Genomic DNA, 8915 nt, shown 5'->3' on the forward strand with positions numbered 1-8915 from the left:
TGCTGCCTTGTGAAACATTTGCGATAGACGTGAAAGTAATTACGGCCGGTTATTTATTTGTATTCTGCTTACAACTAGGTACTATAAAAGTTTAAGCGACAAAGTTAAATATTAAAAAGAAATGGCGCAAACGACGGTGGCAGATGTTGACAAACGACAATAAAAGTCAATAAAACCGGCCAAGAGCATGTTGGGCCACGCTCAGTTTAAGGTTCCGTAGTTACTCTTCCGTCACAATAAGCTAAACTGGAGCTTAAAGTATAGTAAATTGTTAACCAAGGGATGAAACGGTACCTTTCACCCGAGTTAAACAAATAGGCAAATTTGCATAATCAGTACCTAATTAAAGTAAGTCTTTTTACTATGAAGGGGTAACTTTTTGAGATAACTGAAAAACAGCTAAACTGATCATGTCCGCTATAGTTTTCATTTAATGTACTTCTTAAGCTCTACATCCACGATTTTTTTCATATTTTTTAGACCTATGGTTCAAAAGTTAGAGGGGGGGGGGAGGACACATTTTTTTTTCTTTCGGAGCGATTATCTCCGAATATATTCACTTTATCAAAAAATGTTTGTTGAAGACCCCTATTAGTTTTGAAAGACCTTTCCAACAATACTCCACACTGTAGGGTTGAAGCAAAAAAAAAATTCACCCCCAATTTACGTGTAGGGGAGATACCCTAAAAAAAAATTATTAGATTTTATTGCACGACTTTGTCGGCTTCATTGATTAATATATCCATGCCAAATTTCAGCTTCTAGCACTAACGACTACGGAGCAAAGCCTCGGACAGACAGACGGACATGGCGAAACTATAAGGGTTCCTAGTTGACTACGGAACCCTAAAAAGGGCGGATACAACCTAAAAGGGCCAATGACAACCACAATTTCTGATCGTTTTCCGTTTCACGGAATATCAGCACATCGTTATCAATGTTTGAAATGTAAAATACTGGTTCATATGCAAAAATATCAAATATTGAATATTTTAGGCAATTAGAAACAAAGTATTTTTTACATATCAAATATTGTAAAAGATGTGCTGATATTTGGTGAAACGGAAAAACACTCTTTCTCGGGCCCGACGTCGGGCCTGACATCGGACCATAGCGAGTGTGGATGTAATTAGCCAAAACAATGGGCGACTGTGTGAACACCACAGGCCAAGTCACGCTACGATTCATTTTAAGTGTGCCAAAAAACCGAGAACTTCCCGATTGCGCGCCACGACTGGCCATCGTCCGCCATTTGCCCCCTGTACACAATGGCGATGACTTGTCGTAGACCACCATGCGCCATTGTGTACTGGGGCCTTTAGATAAGTAACTAGCTTTTATAAAATAGTGTACAAATAGCATTAGTAACCTCCTCTTTCTTTAACGCCTCATATATGCCTTCATTAATTATTATAGGTATTTTTTTGTTTGTACTAAATATTTACTAGGCATAGATTCATATGACCTTGTTTAACATAATGACACAAACAAGATTATTATTTACGCATGAGCTCCTGGCAATATTTCAAAACACTTTGGCATTGTTTGTGTTAAAGGCTGTCTGTGACCTATCCTGTCGGTTCTATATTCCCATTATCTACTAAAACATCCCCTTGTCTGTAATGTCGCATCCCACACATGCTGTCAACAACTGCGTACGTAAGAACGCATACTTTCAACATGTCAAAAGCTATTAGACGTTCATTTACTTCAAATTGAAACTGACAACTTAACACCACTTTAACTTTGCCGATGTTAAACTGTATCTAACTTTAAAACACGCAAAAGTAAACCTTGTAGGTTGGATGAATTCGTTACTGATCGATAGAATCGTTTGTCAGACAGCAAGGCAAAAGTTAGTTGGAGTTTAAGTAAACCAGGTTATTATTGCGGGCGGCGGGGTCGCTGGCGTCTATATGTCGGAGGGCGGTTTCGGTATAGGATTTTAGTTCCAAATTTCGCCACTGATCGATATAAGTTGGTGCCATTTTCTGTGGTATTCTCCCTGTTACTTGCGCAGTCAGCAAGTTTTAGTCTATTGCGCATGCTTTCATACAACACCCAAAAGCCAAGGAGACAGAATTTCATACTAAAATAGCCTTACAATAATTTTTTGATACATTTAAAAAAATCGGGTGTTGTTCGCCTACCGCACAAATTTTTCGATACGTTTACCGACGGTGTTATACACAGTGAATTATTTTTAAAGTGGTTTATTGTGGTGTCCTATTGGACTATTTTATAATGATTTAAGTGGTTTTGTGAATAAATAAGTGTATTTTTATATAATGTGTCTGGTTACTCAAAAGTGCATCGACAGTTCAAAATCATAAAACAGGTTAGTGAGGAGTGAAAATATATTTTTCTTATTAACTTAGAGGTTAGGATGAGCTACTATAAAATGTTTGAGGTTAGCGAAGGTTATTTAAGTATCTATATGTTATTATTTATGTATATAAGTAATAAAACATAATAAACCACTTACGTATACTATTATATCATATTTATATTGATTGAATTGTTTATTATTATTGGCCGTATTTATTATATTTTAAAAATTGCAAATTAGTTTATGGCATAAAGTCGCCAAATTTCCTCAAAAAGATGTTATTAATTTTATAACCTGCTAAGTGCTACTTGTTAATTAAGCAAAGCGAAAGACTAATAATATTATTTAAAGTAATTCTATTCGTTACTTTTGCTATTTATGATTTTATTTAAGATTACCCGAGACCGTAAATCGTTGCGTTTAGGTATTTTTAAAATATAACGATAGTTATTATTTATAAAATAAAACAGCTATGTTGTCGTATTTTTGTAAAAATAGATGTATACCTAATGAAATAGAATCTCGGTGCACTGCCGATGACGGCGCGCAGGGCGCAACTAAACGGTTTGGAACATGAAGCTTTGCGGGATAAAAATAGATTTCAAGTCGAGTACTGGTGAATAAACTGTAAATGGCCGTATTTTTTGAAAAATGAGTTAGTACCCAGGTCCGCCTAAAGCAAAGGGGGTGCACAAAAAAGACTTAGATTTTTTTTTACCAAATGTGCAAACATTATAAGAAACCATAAAATTCTTAAAAAAATTTAATCAAAAACGCAAAAATAAGCATGTTTTGTAGGAATAACTTTTCTCTATAATAAAAAATGGCCGAGATAGACGCCTTCAAAGTTGGAAAGATTTTAATATTATTCAAGCCAAAAACTTCGACAAATCACACAGAGTCGACGGAGCCCCACGAAGGGCTCCTATTTCTGTACAATTGGCCCTTCGGGCATCTGAAGATACCTAATAACGGACCTAACCTACCTTATTTTACGACAAATATTTATTAAATCTCAGCCATTTTTGATTTTAGAGAAAAGTTTTTCCTACAAAACATGCTTATTTTGACGTATTCTCTACGATAAAACAATAAAAAGTACGTGTCATAATGACACTCCATCCATCGAAAATCCTAGTCGTCAACAACTTTGAGGTGAAATATCTCCGCCATTTTTGATTTTAGAATGTATTTTTCCTACAAAACATGCTTATTTTAGCGTATTATCTACGATAAAGTCATTAAAAATATGCGTCATAATAACATCACATGGTTTTTTTTTTCTGTCCTGCACCCGCTTTGTTAGTCCAACCAGTACCTAAATTAACATAAATTAAAATTTAAAAACTACTAAAAGTAAATAATATTATATTGCCGCGTGCAATACTTTATTGTAATATTTTTAGTGCCGTTTCCGACGAGTATAATTATTAATACATTTTTTCACCACACCAACTGATAAAGGCACATGTGGGGCAAAGTAATCAGATGCAAATTTTGAGTCGTTTCCTTATGTTAGCTGGTAGATTGACTTTCAAATGATGATTTTGGATGATAAATATTAAATTACGTCCATTTGGATTTGATTAGGTTTTTTTTTATTTCATAGTTATTATTTTCCTCGCGTTGGTGTGGTGAAAAGGTTAAAAAAAAAATATTTTAGCTAATCAAAACTTTTATTGACCAATTACATTTCTTTTATAGCGGAAAATGTATGGCAGATTAGTTGCACATCGGATCCCAGGCTCCCATGAGCCGTGGCAATATGCCAGGGTAAACGCTGGGAAAAAGAAGAAGCGGGAAATGTATTGGGTAATATTAAAAGCTGCGTACGGGGTATTTATAGAGATGGAATAACTTGTTGGGTCCATGATTGTAGGTATCTAGGAACATCTGTACCCCTAGTGTAACTAAATTCGATTTTGAAACGTGACGTACGCGTTTGCGTTTAGTCTCATTTTGTATGGGTTTTTGAACAGCGCGCCAAGCGGGACGTTTTGGAAAGTCAAAAATCTCATACAAAATGACACTTAACGCAAACGCGTTCGTCACGTTATGATGTCGATCAAAGTTACACTAGGGGTACTGATCTGTAACACCGTGGTTGCATCGAATGAATGATTTATGAACTTTCAGTAATATGTATATGTCAGAGAAGTGTGTCTTATTGACTGTTTTTCAAAGTATAAAATGTATTGAGAGCTATATCTATATTATATATATACGCTGGAAAGGATTAAGCGACATTTTCAGAGATATTGAGTACCGGTAAAATGGGGTGAATAGGGACAAAACTGACATTCAAACCTCGATAACATTTTATTTGTACACATGCAAACTGACTGGAGTATATAATAAGTGTTCCGGACGTTTGTATTTTACTTTTTATTTTATTTTGGGTAGTTCCATTTCATAACATTGACGATAAACAGGAAAACCCACCTCACCCCGTAGCCCCTCGCAATTGGGGTGACATGGGATTTCATACAAAAGTGATTTTGGAAGATTGTTGGATCGTTTTTTTTACTATGAGTATTACTATAGCTTCATTTTTAATTGGAATACATTATTTTTGTAGCGGTAGCCTTAAAATCCCTTCCCACTCCCCTTTCATCCCTTCTCTCCCCATTCATACCCCAGCTCTCCCCGCGAAACCTACTCACCCCATTTTACGGTATATATTTACATCGTTGGAATCGCCAGATTTTTCTGCTTCTAATGGACTAGGTTTCATACGCATCTGACGACTTTAGTGTCCCTTATCCCGTCAATGATTAGGAGAATCAAGTGACACATTTAAGGCACTAAACGACTTAGTTTACAACATTTTTTGATAAGTTGAGATTAGATGAAAAGTAATTCCATGTAATGAACAATGAAAAATGAGTTTTTTTTACTTATTGGTCACTTCAGTTTAATTTGGATAATTTTGCCTTATCATAACTAACCTTTCACTGTCGGTTAACTATTTTTACCTTGCCGAATAATTAGGTTTTAATGTCATAGCTATGGACCAATTTATTTATCTGTCAAATATGAATGATTGGCGTTTAATATCATTTACCTAATTTCTTATAATAAACGATTGTCGTATGTCCCATTTTGCCTGAAATATGTTGGAAATAATTTCCAAAAATTTAAGTAAAAAGTTAGCTAAGTTAGTTAATTTTTTAATTACTTTCTTTTTGTTATTATTTAACATTCTTTAAGGAAATGTCAAGTTAATGAATAAATAGACAAAATTGAAAAGAAAATCTAAACTATAATAATCTATATCTTGTAAGTAATTAATTTAAACTATGAAAACGCGAGATAATATTTTTTCCCTCTTTTGGTATCAAATATAAATTTCCCATTGTTACTGGTACTTTGTAATTAAGTTGACCCTTTTTAAGCTATTTTGATCTCAAATAGAAAATCTACAATTGTTTTATGTTTAATGTGTCTTGACTCGCTCGTTACTTAAATACATCACTATAACCATATATTTTTTTTTTCATTTAAGAAATTCGTCTTAATTAGGAATTTTAATGATTCTTTTTAGGAAGTGCCCGTTCCAGTTTCTTGACACACTCGTAAAGTTAGCGGCGTGTCGTTTATCACATTTCTACTTACCGGTGTCTATATATCTAGGGTCGGCTACAAGAGTGTTGGCAGTTTGAAAATTAATTAATAATTACAGAACGTACAACATTTCTAGTACTACTTTTAAAAACTATAAATCGTGGGAATTTTGTGACTTAAAATAATGTGTATATTGTTGAACCCCCTCTGAGTTTCTTGGCACTCTTGAAGGCAAAGTCGCAAATACTGGATAATTTTCGGATATAATCCCCTCTGGGATATTGGTGATTTTCCGGATATTTTGAATTATTGATGATTGAATCTTTCGAATTATTCTCTTAGACTGCATTATTATTTGAGGTAATCCTACGGAAAAACCACACTGCCATTTGTTGGCACTCCTTTTGGAAATGAGTTTAGAACATCTGATTGACAAAATAAAGTCGGTTATTCGCATCATTTGGTTTTAATTCATAAACAAACTGCAACTTCTAAACCTTTAGATGCAAATTCCGCTTCAAAACTTTTCGCAATGTGTTTTTTTTTTCTATTACGCATTGATTGTTGTGGATTTTACCGAACTGAACTCTCCGACACCAGAGCAACCGGACGTCCGCCAGGCATTATTGCCATGGTCGAGCTAATTGTTTAAAATATTATGATCAATTTTCGTATTACATTAGCACATGGAGCCTCACGCTAATCTCGTGAATGGAATACCTGTTGATACACCTATCGTGCAGTAATCACCGATTTACGGGTTTGGTATAAAGTTCATACACAAAATGCAGGCTCCGCTCCCGTGTACTGCTCTACGCTGAATAAATTTCCACGAAACGACGCGCATAGCAGCATGCCTCCCCGCCACCAACCACCAAGCGAGAGTGAGAAATTTAAGATTAAAATTTTCAACAATGATTTTATTATCAGCTATATGTTCACAACATATATTTATTTACAATAACAATATACATAATGGAAATATACAGATGATTACAATAACTAGCTTATATCTAAAATAGGCCCTTGAGTTGAGGCATTGTATCAAGGATGCTCGCGGCATTTCCTCGTTGTATCGCAATACTGATACGTTGTGCGAGGAAGCCGCCAGCTCTTCGGTCACCAGTTACGTCAACCAGACGTTTCGCGATTTCTCCAAAAAACTTGTGCGCGCTGGGACCACATGGACCTAGAGTTTCAACGCCAAATGGTACAAAAAGCTAACAGCTTGTATACGTAAACCTTTTATCTATAGGTATCTATTACCAGTTAAAATAAAATTTATGTTAATTACTAATATTTCAATAAAAATAACCACCTATAACATTAAGGTTATACGTCAAATGCTAACAAAATCTGTCAAATGTGTTAATATTCATTGCAATTTCTATTGAACTTTACCTACCTAACGTGCGCCATCTTGGATATAGATGATGTCATCCCATGAAATTGTCTCCGAGACCAATCGATGGCTCCATATTTGTTAAGCTTGTCAGGCGAAATCGAGTCTTGCGTCTATGACAATTATTTTATTATTCTCGAGTCACATGGGGCCGCGGCTTGTCTAAACTAAAACAGAAGCCAGATACCTATACGTAAAACCATGCAAAGGGACCGACTATTTAATACGCTTACTGATGGTGTATATTTCGGCGGCCGATCGTAAAATCAGGCAGATCATAATGTTCCTATGAAATGTTTTACCGGTAGTCACATAAAACCTATATGCAGGGGTCGGACAAAAAGTGCGGATGACGTCAAACCACTTATAGGATGATTTCAAATAGTATTTTTGATTTTCATAAACAATTATCACTTATCATTTATCAACCTCTTTATTAAACGATATCGCCACTTGAAATGAGTAAGTACGTTTTTGACTGACACATTGTCAATCAGATGAACAATAAATTGACTTCGTTATTGTTTAGCTATTGTATCTTCACGATTATATTTAGCTAAAATTTATATTTACTAATGTATAAGAAAACGCTCTAAAATGTCATCTTTACTCGAATATTGTGGCAATCCCACAGACTTGTTCTAACTAATTTCAAATAATTATACCTTATGGTAACAAGTTTCGTGAAATTTATTTTATTCACTACATCACCCTACCACCTGTATTATTAATTCCATGGATTTATTTACGATTATTTTGTTACTTCATTAATACTGCTTTGTTACTACATGTCACAAGGAAGTTTAAATACAAACTCAAACATCATTCTGTGTGCAAGATTACGTCATTTTTACGTCATCCGCACTTTTTGTCCGACCCCTGTATATGTAAACCTTTACTGTAGGAAAGGTTCGTTAGGTTGCTTCGGATGCCTGAAAAACGAAACAAAGATTTCTACATTTTACGATATGCCTAGGAATTTCACGACGACGATTGTCATCTGACATTGACAATTCAGCGTACATCGTCGGTATTTTATGTAGAAGTTTTGGAACGATAATCGATTTATGCGAATATTTTGATAAAATATTCATAGTTGATACCAAATTCAATTCGCCGATTTTGTTGAAAACTGTGCCAAAAAGTTGCCAAAACTGTGACGTCACACTAGGGGGGTGGGGGGGGGGGTTTGCCAAATCTGACCAAGTGTGATGTAATTAATGAATGACCCTCTACCCCCACCATTTCTGCGTCCGTCATCTCATATATTTGTGTTCAGGACATCAAACTGTATGCATTGATACCATATTCACCCATATCCGAGATGACATGAAAGGAAAGTAACCTAAAATCTGATTTATAAATCCAAACGTTGTCTGGAGGAGATCGCTTTTTAGCGATAAGACCGCCTGTTGTCTGCCTCTAAATTTAATCAATGGTTTATTTTTCTTGTATATTTTTACTGAGGTGTGCCAATAAAAAGTATTCTATCTTCTATCTATGTATAGTCGCCATCAGATATATCGGAGCGGCCAAGGTGCTCACAAATATCTGAACACGCCTCTATTGTCGAGGCGTTAAAGTGCGTGTTCAGATATTTGTGAGCACCTTGGCCCCTCC

The 8915-nt window shown here is 35.2% G+C and overlaps 1 protein-coding gene across 1 annotated transcript in view; it reads left to right on the top strand.

Annotated features, from left to right (window-relative positions):
• Positions 1–1760: 1760 nt before the first annotated feature.
• LOC133520883 (melatonin receptor type 1A-like) overlaps positions 1761–8915 on the top strand; it is a 49841-nt gene continuing 42686 nt past the window's right edge. The window contains exon 1 of the mRNA XM_061855600.1: positions 1761–2338. The gene's annotated coding sequence lies outside the window, so the exon portion shown is untranslated. The remainder of the gene's footprint in view (positions 2339–8915) is intronic.

The sequence above is a fragment of the Cydia pomonella genome, chromosome 1 (assembly GCF_033807575.1).
Source record: "Cydia pomonella isolate Wapato2018A chromosome 1, ilCydPomo1, whole genome shotgun sequence".
NCBI lineage: Eukaryota > Metazoa > Arthropoda > Insecta > Lepidoptera > Tortricidae > Cydia > Cydia pomonella.